Consider the following 20542-nt stretch of genomic DNA (forward strand, 5'->3'; position numbering starts at 1 on the left):
TTCTATCTAGTCATTCAGGTAATACAACATGAACTAAAAGTATTAATTTTGCTTTAGTTCACAGCTCTCTAAGGGACTACAGAATTGTTTATATCTCTTTTAACCTACTTTTTGCGTCTAATTATAATATCAGAAAACGTAGCTGTGGGCCAAATTGAAAGTCCCATTTCAGATTAACAGACTCACTAGACAAAAGACTGACAGACCTTGAAAAGTTAGCTACAACAGTGGTTTTCAATTCCATCTGTGCATCAGCATCTCCTGCAGAAGATGGGAAACCCCAGACCTGAGCCAGAATCTCTGGGATGAAGCTCTGATATATTACCTTTAAATATCACAACAGACATGTGGTTCATAGTGAAAAAATAATAAGATAAATTGAAAAAGAAGAGTTTTGGTTATAGAAAATTAAACTGCAGTATCAGCGTTAAAATTTGTATCAGGTAAGATTATGATTGTAATCGACACCAGAAACACCCAAGTAAGTGTTTTGAACTATAAGATTATACATTAAAAAATAGAAATAAAAATACAAAGAAAGAAAATGGTAAATATGGAGGAAATAGAGATTAAAATTAAAACTATTTGAGAGTTTTGATATTGAAATTATCAGAAAATGAGAAACTATAAACTTTATGATATATGAATTATATCATAATAATGCTGGTATATCAAAGAGAATATGAGGTAATAAACTCCATAATTAATTCACTAATGATATTTAAAAATAGACTTGGCATATGAAAAAAAGCTCAAAATTACTGATCATTAAAGAAATGCAAATCAAAACCACAATGAGAAACCATCTCACACCAGTGAGAATGGCCACTATTAAAAAGTCAAAAAATAACAGATGCTGGTGATGGTGTGGAGAAAAAGGAACATTGTTGGTGGGAATGGAAATTAGTTCAACTATTGTGGAAAGCAGTGTGGCAACTCCTCAAAGAGCTAAAAACAGAAGCACCATTCAATCTAGCGGTTGCATTACTGGGTATATCCCCAGAGGAATATAAATCATTCTCCTATAAAGACACATACACACCTAAGTTCACTGCAGCACTATTCACAATAGTAGAGACACAGAATTAACCTAAATGCCCATCAGTGGTAAACTGGATAAAGAAAATATGGTAGCTATGCACCATGGAATACTGTGCAGCCATAACAAAGAAAGAGATCATGTCTTTTGCAGGAACACGGATGGAGCAGGAGGCCATCATCCTCAGCAAATTAACACAGAAATAGAAAACCAAATACTGCATGTTTGCAATTATAAGTTGGAGCTTAAGGGTGAGAACATACAGACACAAAGAGGGAACAACAAACATTGGGGCCTCCTTAAGGATGGAGGAAGGAAGGAGGGAGAGGATTAGGAGAACTATTGGGTACTAGGCTTAATACCGGGGTGATGAAATATTCTGTACAACCAACTCTTGTGACATGAATTTACCTATGTAGCATACCTGCTCATGTACCCCTGAACCTAACAGCTTTTTTTTTTTTTTTAATAGAGCTTGGTAGGCATGTAACCTCTTGATTTTTCTATGATTTAACATATCACAAAAGCTCCTTTTCCACCTCATGTTAGATAGTCATAAGCAATTCAAGCTAAACTCAATTATTTCAGTATTCTTTATCACTTCAAGTTTATGCTTAGGGAGCTCAGGAAGCTTGCCTTTCACTTCTCTATAGAATTTTCTTTTCTAAGAGGTTATATGACCTCTATGTATAAGGAGGAAGGAGCAAAGCCCCTGGCCTGTGGATGTGCTCTGTCCTCTGCTGGGATCCTGTTCTCCAAACTTTCAGGCAGAGAGCTTCTTGTTATCCCAAACCCCATTCTGGTCACTAGCTTTATGGTCCAATCTAATTTCTTCTCTAGATTCTTCTAATCACAATTATAAAACATCCTCAGAGCCATTTGCTTTCTGTTCCTTAACTTCCACTCTCTGCCAGCTAAGGAAATAGGAGATTGCTCCTCTTATCTGACCTATCTGTGAGGATGTTCCAAATCTCTGTTCCTTGCCCTAGGAGATTTGGAGAGATTTTTAGGTTTCCTAGATGATCAGGTATGAACACACAGTAAGTCTTAGCTATTCTTTGGTTCCTGACATCCTTTCTTTTCATTGCTCCACACTATGGCTAATTTTGAGACGAAAGAGCTACTTTGCCGGATCTCATTAGTGTCTAGCCCTTTGGTTTCCTCTTCAGACTTTCCCCATGTTTCACTGCAAAATTTTTATTTAGTTTGGACAAAGGGGAAAAGAAGGATGGGAAAAAATAGTCCCACTTCCTAAAAGATCATTCAAAATCTTTACTTGGTTTATGCTCTGGTCTGAATGTATGTGTCCCCCCAAAATTCGTATATTGAAACTTAAACCCCAATGTGATAATACTAAGAGGTGTGACCTTTGGGAGTGATTGGGTCCTGTGGGCTGTGGCCCCATGAATGGGATTAATGTCTTTGTAAAAGAGGCCTGAGGGAGCTTGTAAGGCCTTCCTTTTTACCATGTGAGGATACAGACTTGGTTACAGCAGCCCAAATAGACTGAGGTAGCTTACCACTAGATCTTAATATTTGAAGTTATAAACCAATAATTGTTACATCTTTAATCTCTGATTCTACTTTCTCCCCATTCAGGAAAACATATATTGTCATTTCTCTTTTATTTTTTTTTCTTTTTTAAGACAGAGTTTCACTCTTGTCACCCAGGCTGGAGTGCAATGGCACGATCTTGGCTCACTGCAACTTCCACCTCCCGGGTTCAAGTGATTCTCCTGCCTCAGCCTCTAGAGTAGCTGGGATTACAGGTATGCACCAGCACACCTAGCTAATTTTCCATTTTTAGTAGAGATGGGTTTCACCATGTTGATCAGGCTGGTCTCGAACTCCTGACTTCAAATGATCTACCAGCCTTGCCCTCCCAAAGTGCTGGTATTATAGGCATTAGCCACCATGTCTAGCCTCATATATTGTCATTCCAATAAAAATAAACGTGGAAAAATATTTCATTTCAATGAAAGTATGAAAATTTAAATAAAATACAAATGAGAAAAATACATTACAGTTTATTAACCAAAACATTCAAAACAGTCTCTCCTACTCTCCCTCTCACTGTGCATATGTATGCGTGTGTGTGTGTGTGTGCGCGCGTATGTATGCGTGTGTGTGTGTGTGTGTGTGAGAGAGAGAGAGAGAGAGAGAGAGAGAGAGAGAGAGAGAGAGAGACGGAGACTGGGTATAAATTATGGTAGGTACTAACCAGAGAGTTTTTTTATTAATGAAAATAGAGACAGAATTAATTACAAAGTTTAAAAAATTAGTTTTTAAGGTATTCTCAGTGTAACATTGAATATGTGTGTGATCTTGATTATGTTTGGTTGGTGGAAATACAATGTAAGAAATTAGTAGATATGCACAAACAATTTTTGTTAATAGAAAGTTATGTTTCTATCAACAAGATATTTGGAGACTTTGGAATGGAAAATATATAGATTCATGTGGCTACAAGAAAAAGGGAGAATATAGTGCTGAGTTTGGGAGACATTTATCTAAAGGATATATTCAATAGAAGAGTTTGAATTTTGAATCACAAAGAAATTCAATGAATCTGAAAATTAAAATTCAGAACCTTATTTTTAAATTGAGATGTGCCTTTTGTTTTTAATTTGGATATGATAAGACCTAGTTCAATAAACCAAACATGTATTTATCCACCTTTTTTCACCTCTCATGCTTGTTGGCATTGCCGTTTAGAAGTAAGTCTAGAGTAGAAAATGTCTGCACACATGCCAATGTTGGCATTTCAGTGAATCTGGTTTGGTGATGATTTTGTGCCTCTGCTTGTTTTACCTGCTCCTTGCCACAGTGAAAGAGGTCTGAATCCACGCAAAGGGGACTGGATGGGGGCTTGATCAAATTTGTTTTCTTACTGATGGTTATACGATCACAGGACTATTGATGAGTTATGCACTGGGGGTTTTCACTTCAGTATTTGTTCACAGTTCGTGAGACTGCAGGGAGAACATGTTTTGTACTCTACCTGAAATGAGAAATGAAGACTGTGAACTGCTGAAGCATATTGGAGGAGGAAATTAGACAGATAAAGCTTAAATTCAGCAGTTTGAAGAGCTAAAACTTGATAACTACACACAAAAAGGGAAGTCTGAAAAAAAAAAATCCATCGCTTTCTGAAGAACATGAAAAAATAGTCAAGAGAAATGTGAATGCATAAATATAAAATTTCCCAGAAGAAAATCGGTTTTTTACAACAAAATTGTCAGTGTGTTAGTGGGCTATTTGAATTGTTAAATCTAGAGTACATTTTTAAAGTGCAATTTCTGATTCTAGGAGAAAAGGAATCATTTTAAAAAAAGAATTGGCCATTTGTGAAAACCAAAATTAATAGTTGAAGGAAAACAGACATGGTTACCTTTTAAACATAAAAACTGAGGCTTTTAATTCTTATGTAAATTTAATTTTTAAAGACTTTAATATGTTATTCCAAGTTTTGATTAAAAATTGCTACTTTTCTCCTNTTCTGATTCTAGGAGAAAAGGAATCATTTTAAAAAAAGAATTGGCCATTTGTGAAAACCAAAATTAATAGTTGAAGGAAAACAGACATGGTTACCTTTTAAACATAAAAACTGAGGCTTTTAATTCTTATGTAAATTTAATTTTTAAAGACTTTAATATGTTATTCCAAGTTTTGATTAAAATTGCTACTTTTCTGGAAAATAACTTTGCTTTATAAAATATTATTACTCATCCACTTGTTCATTAAATTATCAGTAAGCAGCTGCCAGGCAAAGTGCTAGGGCCTTTTTCACAAGATGAATGAACTCAAATTATTCAGAGACAAGAATGAAGAGAGATATATCATTAAAATTTTAACACAATGTGTAAATTGCTTTAATTATTCAATTTAAAGTATTTTTGAGTGCTTATTTAGCTTCAAGCTTTATATCATGAGTGGGGATAGAGTTTGATATATAGATACGTATGAGAGAGGCCAGGAGCAGTGGCTCACACCTGTAATCCCAGCACTTAGGGAGGGCGAAGTGGGCCGATTACTTGAGTTCAGGAGTTCGAGGCCAGCCTGGCCAATATAGTGAAACCCCATCTCTATAAAAATAAAAAAATTAGCCAGATGTGGTAGCATGCGCCTGTAATTCCAGTTCCTTGGGAGGGTGAGACAGAAGAATCGCTTGAAACCAGGAGACAGAGATTGCAGTGAACTGAGATCGCGCCACTGCACTCCATTTCTGTTGCCCAGGCAACAGAGTGAGACTCTGTCTCAACAACAACAACAACAACAAAATAAAAAATAAAAAAGAGAAAGAGATGTGCGAGAGAGTGAAGGAGAGATGTATAAACAATGAAATTACGTAAATCCTATGCGAAAATGAGGCAGGTAGGAAGGACTCCTTGGAAAAACTCCAGCTGACCTGCGCACCGGGGTGGAGACTCAGCAAGTTCCTGTGGATTTTGCAGCAGGGAGGAGCCTGGCCCCTCCTCTTCCTGTGTGGAAGCTGGGATTCAAACTGCGAGGCGGGAATTGCACCAGCAGGGACTCTGGCTTTGTGGAGAGTCTATGTTTCCCCCCTTTTTTACTTTTTTTTCCCAATAAATCCCATTTTTCTCACTCCTCAAATCATCTGCTAGCCTAACTCTGACTGGTGTCTTTTTTTTTTTTTTTTTTTTTTCTTTCTTTTTTTTGGCAGTATAACTAGAGCACATGACAGGGAATTTGTAGAGACCGTAATGTTAGGGTCACCCCAACCAGACTGTTCCCTCTCCCTTCCCGTGGGTCTTACAATGCAGTCCTTTGTGACATCCACACAGCTCTCCCAGGGCTAAAGACAAACCCCCATTCATTGACCCCTACAGTAACTGTTTGTCCAGTTACTGGATGCGGTTAACATGTCTGTTCACCTCGCAAAACAAAGCTGGCAAAAAACTCCAGGATGCGGTCAAGTCACCTGCACACCCAACTCAGCTCCCCGACCCTGACCCTGTTCCTCGCCGTATAAAGCCCTGCAATAGTCTGTAAGCAGGGCTGCCTCCTCCGCTTTTGTCAGGAGGTAGCCCGGCAGGACTGACAATAAATCAGCTTGCCTGAACTCGGCTGTCCTTCCAATTATCCCTTACAGGTAAAATCCAGAAAATGAAAGTTTTTGTATACCCTTAGGGGAAATGTTTTAAGCGGGGAGGAGGAAGACAAACTGATCTGGAATCTTAGGACTGGAGGATAACCAAATTATAATGGCAGTTTGTCTTATATGCCCCCACCGAACAGAGGAAGGCCACACAGGCCAAGTGTTTCCCAGCCCATAATCTAGCAAAAGAAGGTGGCTCAGAAAGGATTAAGCCTCCCTTGGATCAAATGCAGGTCCCTCCGACAATACCAAGCAAGATTCCACCAGCAAGAGGAATCAATCAGGACCCAGCAAACAGAGGGGCCAGTAGAAGTGCTCTCCCACCAGGCGCATCCTGAAACCCTACTCCCACATCCAGGGATACCCAGGTAGCTGTGCACCAATCAGCAAGGGGGACCTCGCCATAACAGGTGCACAGCTACCTGAGTATTTCTGGATGTGAGGGTGGGGTTTCAGGATGTAGACTAGACCGAGAAATATATTACAAAATACTCCTAGAACCAGTAAGTAAGTTCACCAAGGCTGTAGGTTGCAAGATCAACAAACAAAACTTAATCACAATTTGTATGCTAACAAGGAATATTTAGAAATTGAAATTAAAACTCAGCTACCATTTACAATCATTCCAAAGAAAATTTACTACTTAGATATTAATATAACAAAACATGTACAGAATTGGCATGGTGAAAACTAAAAAATGTTAATAAGATAAATTTTTAAAAATCAAATACTGATAGATAAAAGCATTCAACATAGTAAAGGTGCCAATTCTCCCCAAATTGTTTTATATTAGTTCGTTGCAAAAGTCTTTGCAGTTTTTGCCATTAAAAGTAATGCCATTAAAAAATAAAACGCAATTACTTTTGCACCAACAGGTGTAAGCTACTATAAATATTGATATACAGTTTTTTGCATAAACATAAGTTTTTAGTTGTGCAAACACCTAAAAGTAGAGTGGCTGGGTCGATAGTGAGTGTATAATGAAATGCCAAATAGTCCACATGGGCTGTACTGTTTCCTAACACCTGTATTTGAATGTCGCAGTTTGTCTGCATTCTTGCCAGCACTTGGTATTTTGAGTAGTTTTTAGCCACTGTAAGAGATTTGTTGTGGTATCTAGTTGAGTTTAATTTGCATTTCACTAATGACTAATAATATTGAATATCTTTGATAAGCATATTTGACATTTATGTATAGTCTTCGGTGGAATGTTTGCTGAAATATTTTGCGTAGTTTGTATTGTTTTTTGTATTTTTTACTGAATTTTAAGAGTTCTCAATATATGCCAAATACAAGTCAGAGAGAATTCATAAAGGTAATAGAACTATTTAATAAAAAGGTGATAGCCATGTAGATAGCATTGTAAAACTGCAAATGAGGATTTTTACATAATACAAATTGAAACTGGGGAAACAGTATTATCTTTTGTTATGTTGCTTTTTTTTTTTTTTTGGATATGGTCTTGCTTTGTCACCTTGGCCAGAGAGCAGTGGTGTGATCATACCTCAGCCTCCTGAGTAGCAGGGATTATAGGCTTGCACCATGACATTCGCTAATGGTTTTTAATTTATTTGGTAAGATGGAGTCTCACTATGTTGCCCAACCTGGTCTCGAACTCCTAGCCTCAAGCAATCCTCCCCCGTCAGCCTCCCAAATGTTGTTTTAATACTGTTTTAGAGTGTCAATACTCTGAGTTTAAAAACTAGTATTTTAATGGAAAACATAACTCATCTGTCCTTATACTTTTACCTTATTAAATCTTCATGGTTAGATATATATGTTATTTTTAGAACTTGAGATAATTAAATAATATTTATATAATTTAATCATATTGACAATTAGGAGAAGTTTCTTTAGGCTAAGTAAACTTGTGTACTTATGACTAGAAGGCAGGGAAGTGGTCTGAGCATCAGTCTGAAGCATCATCGACATGGTTTCTTCTTTTGTAAAATGGGAATGATAATAGTAATGTCTACCTCATATGGTGGTTTGGGAAGTTAAGTACGATAAATCAGGTTAAATACTTAGGGCAATGACTACCATTTTTTACTTATTTAATACATAATTGTTATTATGATTATTTTACAATACTTTAAAATACTTCAATGGGTTTTGCAAATCTCCACTTCACTCTATCTGGATAAAGATCCATACTCCTTTTTTTTTTTTTTACAACAGATAGGAAATAAAGGATATAATTTTTAAAAAATGATTTGAAGGAAAGCTGTCTTTCATTAGAGTGTGTCTGAAGCAGTGTTGTTATTGTGTGATCCCATATCAGAAGCATCTGTACCTGAGACTTTGTTTCTATTTGTCTTTCAGCAAGCAAGGAAAACAGAAAGCACCCACTGTGATTTTCTAGTTATTTTTCTAAGCCTTCTCAAACAATTATTATCATCAATTTTCATCTAGCATTTTATCTTCTGTCTGGTCCACTTCTTTGTTTCTCTGGAGCACAAATCTTTACGTAACGACGTGGGTAGCCACTTCCTTTTTCCTTTGAAATGGATCCTTCTCCTGGCATCTTAATTTTGGCACAAGTATAAGAGTTATGAAGACTCTCAGATTTAATAATGTAAAACAAAATCTGTCAGACAACATTTGAATTGGATGGTTCTGAAAGGGAAAACTGCATAGTTTAAAGTGACTTCCTCTATCATATTGTAAGGTATTTCCTTTCTTCCTTTCTTTAATAAAAGAACCATTTAATTACTCCTCTATGTCTTAGCCATGGAGGCGTGGCTATATGACAAAAGAGGCAGATGGTCATGACATTTTAAATATTTTTAATATAAACTTTGTTCTCTAAAACCGTTTTAATTTACAGAAAAAATGCAAAGATAGCACAGCATTTCCATATATCTCCATACCCATTTTCTCGTATTAGAAACATCTTACGTTATATAATACATGTTTCACAATGAAAGAGCCAATATTCACAACTCGTTATTAAATGCATGACTTGTCAGACTTCCTTAGTTTTTTCCTAATGTCTGTTTGTGGTTCCAATGTCCCATCCAGGACACCACATTACAATTATTCATGTCTTGAATTTTCAGTTTCTTTGGCTATGGCAGTTTTGCCCTTTCCTTGTTTTTAATGACCTTGACAATCTTGAGGAGTATTGGGAAGGTGTTTTGTAGAATGTTCCTCAATTAGTGTTTGAGGTTGCCTTTTTGCGATTTTTTATGGATAGAATAATTTACACATATTTGGAAGGCCACAAAGGTAAAGTGCCTTTTATCATATGAAGGCAACTGCTATCGACATTCCTAGTCACAATTAATGTTGGCCTTCATCATCCGGCTTAGGTAGTATTTGTCCATTTCTCTAATGTAAAGTTACGCTTTCCGTTTTCCACATTGTAGCCTTTGAAAGGTTGTCACCTTGCATAGCCCACATGGAAGAAGTGGAGAATTATGCTTCTCTAGACTCCTAACATACAACAGTCTTTCAATGGTCTTTTAACTGCCTTTCTAAAATTTCATATAATTGAAATGATATACCAAGTAGCCTTTTCAGACTGGCTTTTTTCACCTACTATTATGCACTTAAGTTTCATCCATGTCTTTTCATTGCTTAATGGTTCATTTCTTTTTATCACTAAACAGGATCCATTGTATTGATATGTCATAGTTTGTTTATTCATTAGCATACTGAAGGCCATCTTGTGACTTACACTTTCTGATGATTATGAATAAAGCTGCTATATACATTAACATGCAGGTTTTTGTTTAGACATAAGGTTTCAAATCAGTTCCATTAATATCCAAGAGTATAATTTCCGGATATTGAGGTAAGACTATGTCTAACTTTGGAAGAAACTCCCAAGTTGTCTTCCAAAACTAGCGATGAATGAGAGTTCCTGTTGCACTGCATCTTTACCAGATATTGGTATTGTCCAATTTTTTAAATGTTAACCTCTTTAACAAGTGTGTAGCAGCATCTTGTCTTAATTTGCAATTTCCTAATGATAAATGTCTTGATAATATTTTCCTGTGCTTATTTGTCATCTGTACATGTTCTTTGATGACATATCTGTCAGGTATTTTGCTCATTTTTTAATTGAGTTGTCTGTACTATTATATGTCGAATGTTAAGTATGATTTACAGTAAAGTCATTTATTTTGTGTGTTGCATATTTCTCTCAGTCTGTGACTACTTTGTTCATTCTCTTAACAGTGTCTTCTATCCTGAAAATGAAGAAAATTGCCTTCTTCTCACAGAATATGGAGCTCAAAGAATTCATGAAGACAGAGAAGCTGAGAAGAAGTGGTCTTGGGAAGAATGACTTCTTGCAGAGCTGCTCTTCTAGCCTGTTAGCCCCCTGAAGAAGCATTTGTCAAGCAGAGTGTGAGAACTTAAACACAGAAACCAGTAGTAGTGAAACATCAGATGACCATGCCTGGAAGTAGGCATATAAATATTCACAGTTGCATCCGACCCAGTGGACTGGGCTTGTGTGTTTAGCAAGCATACACAAGAAATGGTTCTTCTTTTCTCTTTCTTATGTTGCTGAATACTTCATGCACAAGGGAAAACAAAAATCATATTCCAAAGAGAGAGTGATTGGTTTGTTCAGACTTTGTTGCTGTTCTTCCCTGTTATCTGATTAATAAAAGGAAGTATGTGTGGTGGAAAATATTTTTTAAAGAGAGAGAGAGAGATACATATATCTCATGCACAGTATATAGGGAGTGATGCAAAGGTAGGAGCTGGCAGTGCAGACAGGAGACATTGGTCTGAAGAAACAGCTCCTAACAGCTTATGGGGCACTCACCCTGTGCTCAAGCAATCATCGTCATTGACAAAGCGGCCATTTAAGTTATAATTGTATTAAATTAGGCCGGGCACGGTGGCTCACGCCTGTAATCCCAGCACTTTGGGAGGCCGGGGTGGGTGGATCATGAGGTCAAGAGTTCAAGATCAACCTGGCCAACATGGTGAAATCCTATCTGTACTAAAAATACAAAAATTAGTTGGGTGTGGTGGCGCCGGCCTGTAATCCCAGTTACAATGGGTGGCTGAGCCAGGAGAATCACTTGAACTTGGGAGGCAGACATTGCAGTGAGCCGAGATCACGCCACTGCACTCCAGCCTAGGCAACAGAGCGAGACTACATCTCAAAATATATATATATATATAATTAATTAATTAATTAATGCTGATAATTTGAATGTTTTATTTGGGGAGTTTGAGTAACTTTAGCTCCTCACCAAGTATATGTGTATTTTTGGTTTTGGTTTTGTTTCTTTTTTCTTTTGGGTTGATCTGTAACATATTTGAGTATAGGAAATAGTGGGTTATTCTTTTGGCCTTGCTATTCAGGGTGAATTATAAAATATAAATTTTTGTGAGATTTCAAAGGTTATATTTCAAAGATTATGTTCAAAGATAACATTGCTTACAGATTTAAAAGATGTGGTTATCACAAGAATGTGATAGTGGGGGGATAAAATAACTAAGAGAATAAATATTTTCAAGATGAAAATATTTATTTTATAAAATAAAATTAAAATGGTTTCAAATATTTCAAATGGTAACTTTCTCTACCCACTGTCACAGCCATGAGGGTCTCTCTCTTACCTCTTCACAGTGATAACTTGGTGGGGTTCCCAGAAGTAAAAACCCACAAAAGTATGGAAGCCTCCATAAATGGCACCTCTGAGTCTCTTATGCTCGTGCTTATTGAAACTCAGCCTCATCAAAAAGCTTCAGCAGTTTAGAAGAATTACCTTATAAATGTTATTGCCAGTTTATGGCTTCAGAAACTTCTGCTCCAAATAAGCAGACTCCAGTTATGACCCTCTGTATTTGCCTGTCTCCAGATTTCAAGATGATGATTTGCTTTATGACTTCAGTTCTCTAATGGGTCCAAGAAAATTCATTGATTTCAGTTTGTTCAGCTTTTTTTTCTCTTGTTGAAAGAGTGTGTATAACATTCAAGTTGATAAGATATTCTCATCGACACAATTCTTAAAAAATGTATTTTGTTTACAACTTGTTTATTAAGAGTTTATAGTGACAGTTACATTATGCTTCTTAATGTTCCTGCTGACAGACCTTTATTTCAATTTTATATATGATTTAAATTTGTCTTCATATTGGAAATGTTTAAGGAATTTTGATACTTATATTCACTTCCATAAAACCAAGATCTCAAAGGTTAAAAAGAATCATCAACTAATTTAGTAGTTGGAGACTCAATAGAGCGATTTCAATTGAGTCTGAACACTAAACTAATTGTTATACCTGATGAGTCTGACTTCCTAACGTCTTATTTCTTTATCTTATCATTCCACATTTTGAACTACATACAAAAATGAAAATCATTTGAAAATTTACATATAGCTTGGAAGAAATTGTAAAATTTAACCACACATGTATGTGTGCATATATGTGCACACACACACACAACTTACTCCCACAGGTATTTCCTGTAGCAGTTAATAATACACCTTTCATATATTACATATTTAGTAAAGCTTTTAAAAATGATTCAATTTATGTAAAATATACACAGAAAGCATATAAACCTTTTACTGAGATGGGAAACTGATGGATCAAAATGTATGCGAGTTGACATTATTAGCCACTATCCTTAAGGTGTACATCAGTCTGACCTGGTAACATATCCCTGTCCACTTTTTGGATAATAGGCAGTAGGCTTTTGTGCGTCCATCTGGAAATTGGTTGTTGGGGACCATTCAACGATCTGGTTTTAGCCAAAATGCCCTTATGGGTTTATCAGATAATATTATAATTCTTTGGCACCGTGCACCAAGAGTAGTCCACCAACAGGAAATGAAATTCATTTTCTCGCTAATGTTGGTTGAGTACAGAGGCCAGTTTGTCCTACATGTGTGGGTAATGTCACATACCTTTTTAAAAAGATTTCACTTGGGGCCACCAGAAGCCACTTTAAGTGGACCAGAGGTGATTTTCATATTATAGCTTTTATTTCTCGTTGAAAAATTATATGTAACGTTTGGGTTGATTGTCTGTTTTCATAAATACGGGATTTTAAAAATGTGTTTTGTTTACATCTTGTTTCTTAATCTTGTTTATACTCATCTTGTTTATACTTTCTGGTGACAATTCCATTGTGCTTATTATTCTATTTTTCTTACTCTGGAACCAAAGACTGGCATAGTATAACATTCTCTTTGAACTTCTTCAAAGATGTGGTCTCTGAGTGTTGTGGGTTAGGGATCTTGGTGAGAACTGCCTGTTGGTGTAATGATCAATCAACATTTTCTTTTGCTTTGATGATGTCTCTTTTTGAATTGATATCCACCTTGATAATAATCAGCTTCATAGGGACCATTAGAGTTATTAAAATACCTTTAATCTGCTAATCATTCTAAATTAGGATTTCTACTTACGTTAAACACCTTTATTTTCTCTGAAGCTTTTCAAAATCATGAGCTATCCCAAAACATTTCTACTGTTAGTCTATAAACCTTCTTCCCTTTATTCATCCAGAAAGCTATGGGAATAAAGCAATTCTGTCATCTAGGCATATTTTTATCTCTGGAAAGGGGTCAAAATGGTGAGTTAAAATTTGTTCCAGTGTATCCTGCCTGATATTTTCTGGTTTCATTCTTAGAATATGACCTACAAACAAATCAAGATTACATCTGGATTTCTGGGCATGCTTTAATAAATTTATTAGGGTATTTTAATAAATCTATTGGATATTTAGGAAGCAGTGGTTAGGGGGACATGAGCTTCCCTCTTCTAATGGAAGAAGAGTAATTGTATTTAAGGTATTACAGTGATGAACGGAAATGTGGAAAGAAGAAAACAATACAATTTAGAAAGCAAGCCTACTTTGTTAGGAAATACTTCATATTTTTAAAGGGCAGTAAAGACTGGCAAAATAAGGAACCATTAATTTTAAGGTAGAAAATAAAACTATGCTAGTAGAAGCCTCCATCAAGTTTCAACTCCTGCTTTCAGTTTAAGAAAGTAGGATTTTGACATTGGGTTAGTAGAAAAATAGTTGCATGATACTGGTTTGTGATGATTCCATGAAGTTGAGTTGGAAGAGATATTTGACTTGTTCTGACCTTTTATGTATGAATAGGTAACATGATTCACAATGATGCAGAGGTTGTTGAAGGGCTAATTTTTAAAGCATTAAATGCCTATATATCTGTAAATTCTCAGATAAGAGATTTGGTTAACAAAGATTTGGTCAAGTTATACAGTGTTTTGTCAATTTCTGAAAATCAACGTGGCAGACAGAATAAGAAAATGACTCCTAAAATGCCCAGGTGTGCATGTACTTGTATCATCCTCCTCCCTTGAATGTAAGTAGGATCTTTGAATATGATAAATGTCACTTGAGTGATTGGAATATGTAACACAGCAAAGGTGAAAGGGTTTTGCTGCTGTAGCTGAGATCTCTGATTAGTTGACTTTGATTCAAAAGGGACATTATTCTGGATGGGAACTGATTTAATCAGGTGAAAGCCATAAAAGCAGAAGACTCTCTAGCTAGCCTTAAAGAGAAAGAGCTGTATTGAAAGCTTCCAGTAAAGATGGGGAGCCTCTAAAAGGAGATGACCTCAATGCTACAACCACAAGTAACTAAATTCTACCAACAACGTTAATGAGCTTGGAAGAGGAATTTGAGCTCCAGAAGAGAACTGCAACATGGCTAATACCTTGATTTCAGCTTGTGAGACCCTGAACAAAGGACCTAGTTAAGCCTTACCCAAACTCCTCATCCTCAGAAACTGTGGTGTGATAACTGCATGTTGGTTTATGCATCTAACTCTGTGCTAATTTAATATCTAGCAAGAGAAAATGAATACATTTGGAAACCCATTGTTGACTATAGTGAGTGAGACCCAAAGAATCATCTCTAAAATCTCTTAGTTACTAACTGGAAAAATTCTGAATGGTTATGATCTTTCAGGAGAGAGAAATTTACCTCCTTGGGATATATTTTGCTGTAGATGATACACTTTACTTTGAGAAAAAAAATTTGGTTCCCATCAGAAAGTTTATAGACTATTAGAGATAAAACAAGTAATTAGATAGATGGAGTCAGTCCTAGAGCTCAGCTAAACTTCAGAATACCACAAATTATGGTAGAATATAGGGAAATGTAAGTTCCTTGAGGCCCTGGTTAAAGACTTTTACAAATTAAAACAATGTCTCAATAAACCCTAAGTCATAACTACCAGTATACATTATTGATATTCTCAGGAGAAAGCAAACAGATGACTGTGAATTAAACAGATGCTAAAGGAACAGAAAACAGATTTACAGCTGTAAAATATGCAGCTTCATTATCCACCAAAGATAAAAGAATATTTGAATTTGTTACTCCAGAGAAGTGGGAGATTATTATTACATGTATACCCCTGAGATTCTGAACAAATTTATAACACTGCCCTGTGTTTTTTTTTCTTTTCTTTTTTTTTTTTTTTTTTTTTTTAACTTAGAGAAGTACTACAAGGAATAGTACAAAGTTTCATTTTCATTTCTCAATTTGGTTTTCATCTATTGATTTTAGTGCTTTGTTAGGCCTTGGTTTTAGAGGATATGGTGCAAGTTTGGGCAGATATTTGGAGGGTTTAGTCTGAAACAGACAGGTTCAGACTAAATAGTATTACAAAACCAGCTTTATCTATGCCCAGAAGTATGACTACTTCTTTGACCTTCAATTTGTGTAAAGAATACAGGTAAGGCAAAGTTTAAATAGCTATAACCTGCTTGTGATCGAGGGCATCCTCAGGAAATGTGCAGGAACAGGCCATCAGGAGAGCTTTTATTTTACAGGAGATACTCACACCACCCCATTTGGTTAGTGGATGTGATGTCACAAAGGAGGAAAGAATGTTTCTCAATTAAGAGTGTGAGGGCGACAGTTATGTGCTGGGGGCATGCAAAGTGTTTGAGGGTTATTTAGAGTTACCTGGCACCTGATAGTTATTCAGTCCCAAGGAGAAGTTGAGTAACAATGTCAAGATGTATGACAGACGTCACAGGGCCTATCAACCAAAATGTTGACATTTTTTTCTTTAATAATTAGAGAACATTTCCTTTATTCAATGAAGGGACATTGAGCGTTTCACTACCCCTTGCAGAAACTTCATTAATTACCCCTATTTGTATTTGTTCCCTTTGGTTTCCTAGCTGAAAGAGTGAAATTATTTTTCCTATATTCTTTCAGTTTAAAGTGTATAAAACTTTTTCAAGAGTAATCTAGGGTTTAACAACGATCGTGTTTTTACTCGAATCCCAAAGTAAACAGCATCTTTAGAAATTCTCAACATATAGACCATTGTTGCAGCTGTTTTTTTCATCTATTTTTAATTTTTTAATGATTAAATCTTTAAAGAATAGTTGCAAAGATTGTAGCATTTTCATATATGCTTCATCTAGCTTCCCCTAATGTTAACATTTTGAATAACCGTGATACATTTATTAAAAGTAAAAAATTACCATCAGTATAATACTATTAACTAAGTTACAGACTTCATTAGGATTTCCCTGTATTTTCCACTATTGTTTTTGTTTGTTTTTTCATTTCCAGGATCCAGTCCAGGTTAATCACATTACTAAGTCATCTTATCTCTTTAGTTTCCTCCAGTTTGTGACAGTTTCTCAGTTTTTCCTTGTTGTTCATTACCAATACACTTTGGAAGGCATTTTGCAGAATGACCCTCGACACGGGTTTCTGTGGTTTCTCTTAATGCAACTGAGGTATGGATTTTGTGAAGAATATCATTTAAAGCCTTTTTCTAATATGTCAAGGAAACTTGATATCAACATGATTTGTTATTAGAGATGGCTTGCTTTGACACCATGGTTAAGTTAGCGACTGATTGATTTCTCCACTAGAAAGCTGCCTTTTGTCTCTTTTCCTGCACTGTTCATTAGAAGCTTCTTGATAAGTCTAGTCCACCCTCAAGCTCCACCATGGAGAGAAGAGTATCAAAGAATTTACAGGCATATGTTTCAACCATCATAGTACTTAATAAATATTTTGGGGAGATATTTTCAGGCTCTGAAAAAATCCTGTTGATTTATTTCTGCCATTCTTCTACGTTCACTATTTGTAAAGAAGCTTTTTCCTTTCTTCATCAATTAATTTATTTGATTACTTGTATCAGTATGGACACGTGTTTATTTCATCTAATGGGTAGTAATTCAATAATAACATTGCTTATTTTGTTACTCAAGTTGTTCTAGGGTTACCTTTGGGAGACTTTTGACGTTTCAGGTTAACTCTTGGATTACTTTGACATGCCCTATGTATTTATCTATATGTTTATTTATTTATCAGCCCTTTCTTGTTGTCTAGCATTGCAGGATGCTCCAGAATCATTTGTATTTTTCCCACCCCAGCCCTAGGATCAGTCATTTCTCCAAATATGACCAAAGAAATCAGTCATTCCTCTAAATATGATTGCAGAATCATATATAGAATCCATGATATAAGCAACAGTGGTGCTCATTGCTATAGAACTTCCATTGCTTATTTACTTTTTCTGGAAAGAGAGAGAAAGTTACATGTATATATGCACACATGTCTATATGTATTTCTGTATTTACTTATATTTATGCATTTTAAAATAAGCAAGAACTCAATCTTTTATTTCCAGTTCTAACTCATCACCACAGGGGTCATTCTAGCCTCTCCCAATTGTTCATTTGTAATTCCCTTTTTCGATATAAAGAATTTGGTCCCCATTCCATTCCATGTAGTGAACTATTTACATTTTGTTTACTTACTTGTACAACTTTAGGAGTTGTATTTCCAGAATGGCTATATTTATCCTGTGAGATCAAAATTACCAGCTAAAATAAAGTGCTTATATAAAGTTCTCTCTGTCTTTTATTTTATGGTCTAGTCAAAACATTGTTCCCAACGTTATTGTGAGCTCTTTCTTGTTTCTCTCACAGACTCCAGTGAGATTAAATCCTATACTTAGATTTATTTGACACAGTCTTCATTTCATCCTTGGATTTCAAAAGCTTAGTTTTTATTTTAATATGAGTACATTTAATTCACTACTTTGGATGGTTTCTGAAATTTTGAAAAATGCATCGTGTCATTTGTACATCACTGCAGAACCATATAAGACAGCTACATTACTCTAAATTTCCATTGTGTGCTCTCCAGTGATCAAAATTAAATGTCCTGATCAACAACTGATTTTTTTCTTCAGTTAGCAAAATGTCATAAAATGAAATTATACATTATACAGCCCTTTGGGTCTTGCTGCTTTCATTTGGCAAAATGAAATCAAGATTTATTCATATTGTTGTATGAATCAACAGTTTTTTTTTAATGCTGAGTAATGCTTCTTTGTATAGGTATATTGCAGCATGACAATCTACTCATATATTAAAGGGAATCCTGTTTATTTTCAGTTTGTGGTGATTATAAAGCTTTTATTAAAATTTGCATACAGGTTTCAGGTTTTGTGCGCACAGAGTTTTACTAATTCACGTAGTTTAAAAACTATACATGGTATTGTTGGTTCACATGGTGAAGATATGTTTAACTTTTTAAGAAACTGTCAGTTTCCAAAGTGACTGTGCATACCATTTTGCAGTCCCACCAGTGAAAGAGAGTTTCTCCAGTCTCCCAGCAGTGAAGGAGAGTTTCTGTTTCCTGCATCCTCACCAGCATTTGCTATTATCAATTTTTGTATGTTTGTTTTGTTCTATTTTGTTTTTGCTATTCTGATATGTGTGTAGAGGTAACTCAATATGGTTTTGATTGTCATCTGTTTATTTTCTTTCTCAAAATGTTTGAGATCTTTCCTATCTTAATTAGGTAGTTTGTTTCTTATGATTGCTAAATGATAAATGTTCTCTGCATTTCTGGATACAAGTTCTTTACCTGTAATATAATTTGCAAATATTTTCTACCAGTATGTTGTTTGTATTTTCATTTTCATTAGAATATATGTTGAAGAGCAAAATGTTTTAATTTTGATAAACTCTATTTATCAAACATAAATAGAAAAACTGTATTTATAAAACATATGGCTCATGCTTTTGCACTATATCTAAGAATTCATTACTAAGGTCATACAATCCTCCTTCTCCTAGAACTTTTATAGTTTATGTTTCTATTTGGTTCTATAATCCATTTTGAATTAATTTTTATATTAGGCATGAAGTGTTTGCCAAGGTGTCATTTATTTATTTTGCAAATGGATGTTCAATTGCTTCAGTACCATTTGCTAAAAAGACTATGCCTTTTCTATTTCTATTTTTGTGAAAAATCAGCTGGCTACATTTTGTGGGACTATTTCTAAGATATTTATTCTGCCCCACTGGTTTATGACTTGATCCTTTCATTAATATTATAGTTTTGAATGCTGTAGTTTTAGAATAGTACTATAATGTAGTAGTGTCAGATCCCCCCCCCCCACACACACACACATTTTTTTCTTTATAAAAAAGGTTTGTTAATCTGGTTCCTTTGCCTTTCCATATACATTTTGAGTCTGTTGTCAATATTTACAGAAATTAGTTGGGATTTGTGTTGAGATAAAAATCAATTTGGTAAGAATTGACATCTCAAATATTAAGTGTTTCAAACACTTAATGAACTCTGTGTAGCTTTCCATTTATTTAGATTGTCTTTGATTTTTTTCCAACAGGTTTATTTCCTTTTCAGCATACAGATTCTCCACACATTCTGTTATATTTAATTACACCAAAGCATTTCATTTTAAGTGCTATTATAAACTATATAGCCCCCATACCAGCTACCTTAAGATTCTCTCTCTCTCTCACGTGTGCGTGTGTGTGTGTGTGTGTGTGTGTGTGTGTGTTTCCTCGGTTGCTCACTTTCTTAGTCTTCAAGAGTTTGAATATGATATATGTAGATGTGTTTTCTTGGAATTTGTCCTGCTTGTTGTTCTCTCAGCTCTTTAGATCTGTGGATTGATGTCTGTCACAATTTCAGAAAATTCTTAGGCACATTTTTAAAAATATTTATTCTGCTCATTATTTCTTCTCCCTTTGATATTCTCATTATACTTGTGTTAGACCAGATGATATTTCATCATAGCTTTTTGTTGCTCTGCTCTCTTTTTCCTACTTCTTTATCTCTTTACATTTATTTGTGACAATCTCTATTGACCATTCTAGAAATCCACTGATGATTTTCCTCAGGCTGGGTTGATTTTACAGGAATACCTCACTTTATTAGGCTTTGCTTTCTTAAACTTTACCAATATTTCATTTTTTATAAATAGAAGATTTGTGATAACCATCTATTGAGCAAGTCTATCAGCATCATTTTTCCAAGAGTATGTGCTCAGTTCACATCTCTGTGTTGCATTTTGTAATTTTGCAATATTTCAAACTTTTTCATTATTATTATACCTATTATGGCAACT

The 20542-nt window shown here is 35.2% G+C and overlaps 1 protein-coding gene across 4 annotated transcripts in view; it reads right to left on the bottom strand.

Annotated features, from left to right (window-relative positions):
* Nucleotides 1–15989, bottom strand: part of ADAM29 (ADAM metallopeptidase domain 29) — a 67384-nt gene extending 51395 nt beyond the window's left edge. For 2 of the 4 annotated variants that reach the window (XM_017879139.1, XM_017879138.1), the window contains exons 1-2: nt 15884–15971; nt 3851–4040 (exon numbers count right to left, since the gene is read on the bottom strand). The gene's annotated coding sequence lies outside the window, so the exon portion shown is untranslated. Of the gene's footprint in view, nt 1–3850; nt 4041–15883 lie in introns of all 4 variants that reach the window. The other 2 variants (XM_017879136.1, XM_017879137.1) reach the window with 2 other exon arrangements.
* Nucleotides 15990–20542: the final 4553 nt, after the last annotated feature.

The sequence above is a fragment of the Rhinopithecus bieti genome, unplaced genomic scaffold (assembly GCF_001698545.2).
Source record: "Rhinopithecus bieti isolate Rb0 unplaced genomic scaffold, ASM169854v2 scaffold_9996, whole genome shotgun sequence".
Lineage (NCBI taxonomy): Eukaryota > Metazoa > Chordata > Mammalia > Primates > Cercopithecidae > Rhinopithecus > Rhinopithecus bieti.